Genomic DNA, 2,500 nt, shown 5'->3' on the forward strand with positions numbered 1-2,500 from the left:
GTGTGTGTGTGTGTGTGTGTGTGTGTGCCTTTGGATTCTGGCTTTCTTGTTTTCTTCAGGAAGATGTTTAAGTCCCATTTTTAAACAAGACGCATTTATTCAGTCCAGTCTTGTACAATATTGTATACAACAGAAATGTAATTGTTGTGATATTAATGATGAATATCGACACACACCTCACAGCAGGTACACAGGTAGGTGTTTACAGTTAAATGGCCCTAGTGTGTTAATCTATTGTTAATGAATCAGTTATAGCATGATTATATAGGAAGGTGATGCCATTTTGTTATCTTATTATTCCAGGGATTATGAAAAGAGAATAAACAAGAGATAAGACATTGAAAGAGTGAAGAAGAAAGAGAAAAAGAGGAAAAAATGAGTAGTAAGTAGGAAGAGCGTTGAAAACTGAATGAGAAGATTGTAAACTCTGAACATTATATTGTTTTTAAACAGTTGTTTTTCTTCAAGAACAACTCCAGCAGCAGGTAAAAGGGCGTGTGTGTGTGAGAGAGACAGAGAGAGACACACAGAGACAGAGAGAGAGAGAAAGAGAGAGACACAGAGAGAGAGAGAGAGAGACAGAGAGAGACACACACAGAGAGAGAGAGAGAGAGAGAGACAGAGAGAGACAGAGAGAGACACACACACAGAGAGAGAGAGAGAGAGAGAGAGAGAGATTAGAGATACAGAGAGAGAGAGATAGACAGATTGAGAGAAAGAGCGACATTAGAGACACAAAGAGAGAGAGAGAGACAGAGAGAGACAGAAAGAGAGAGAGAGACACAGAGAGAGACAGAAAGAGAGAGAGAGACAGAGAGAGAGAGAGACAGAGAGAGAGAGAGACAAAGAGAGTATTTTTTGTCGCATCCCTGTAATAAAACCCAGATTTTTATATAATAATCTGAGGGTCTAATGCTGAAGCTTCACACACTGTATTTGCTCACATGGAGTTTAGTGCTACTAGAGTTCATACTGTATATGAATCCTGTGTTGGGACACAAACGGATCTCATCACGCAGCCCAACAACTAGAAATGTGAGTGTTTTTTTTTACATGGAGTTATTTAACACCCCACAGAACACACATAAAGGCTGGATGCATTTGCATTCATTCCACAGAATCCATAAATGAGGGATTTCCTGTTTTTTTTTTGTCCTCCTCGAGTAAGTCCAGAAGATAGTCGATTCATTTGTGTCCAGTGACCTCAAGTTAATGGTGTTAATGGCATCCAGACGTACTATATATAAATAATCTGTGTGTATATCATTGTAGCGTAGTGAATGTTAAACAATGTACGGCTTTAAAAGCTAATTTACTTGTAGTGGGAAATGTAGCTACACTAAAAGCCTTGTTACTTGTACACACACCATGGACCGAGCAATTAAAACACACATAATATTAGCAGACCAGAGGGAAGGGAAGTCACTAAAAGAGGTCGACTCTGTCAGGAGGTTTTATCTGTCATAAATATCCTGAAACGGGAGAGAAACATTAACAGTGAAGTTATTTTGCCCACTCGAGTTTCTCACGACGATACAAAGCCGAGACCGAAGACCGCCGCAGACCCTTTATTACTAGGTACATCTGGAAAAACAACAAAACAAATTATTGAGCACATCAGACAACGAAGATCGTCATTCATGCAGTCAGTGTGGATGATATTACTTCCTCTCCACCTCCACACTCCTCTGTGGGAGTCCATTACAAGGGAAAAAAACAAAGAAATGATTTTCTGCATGATTAGAATCAGACTATTCTTCCTCTGTCGTATCATATCTAACACTACATTACTCAAAGCTGTACTCTGGGCAGTACGAACAAACGAAAGTATTCACGATTACAGGAAATTAATTATCAAATTAGACGGTTAGCACATAACCGTTAAGCTTTTTATACATGTGCAGTGGCATTAGGAACAAAACTAAACCATTAGGTGTGTTACAGCTTTCCTGCAAATGTTTTGGGAAATTACCAAAAAAATAAAAAGGCTGGAAACGTTGCTCCGAGTCTCAACGACTTCCCATCTGGACTGTTAGAATGCACATTGGCCTTCTGTATCTAAAATGACTTCATCATACTCAGAATCAGCTGTTGCCTACAGTCGTGTCTGGGAACGTTCTTGCAGGTTGAACACCAGCATCACTCCAAAATGTCTCCACTCAAGACATTACCATAATTTGGATCACTTCCTCTACCAAAGCGCAGGTCATTCAGGACATACACACACACACACACACACACTATTCTCACACCTTACCAAGCACTTAATCCTACGATGAACCTGATAACAAGCTCCCTTGGCTAAGGCGAGATTAATTCCGAACGGCTCCCCGATGTGTGCTGTTGAGTTTTAGCCTGGATCTGAATCCCAAACATGGGGGGCACGGTGGCTTAGCGGTTAGCACGTTCGCCTCACACCTCCAGGGTCGGGGTTCGATTCCTGCCTCCACCTTGTGTGTGTGGAGTTTGCATGTTCTCCCCGTGCCTCGGGGGTTTCCTC

The sequence above is a fragment of the Tachysurus vachellii genome, chromosome 15 (genome assembly GCF_030014155.1).
Source record: "Tachysurus vachellii isolate PV-2020 chromosome 15, HZAU_Pvac_v1, whole genome shotgun sequence".
Classification (NCBI taxonomy): Eukaryota; Metazoa; Chordata; class Actinopteri; order Siluriformes; family Bagridae; genus Tachysurus; species Tachysurus vachellii.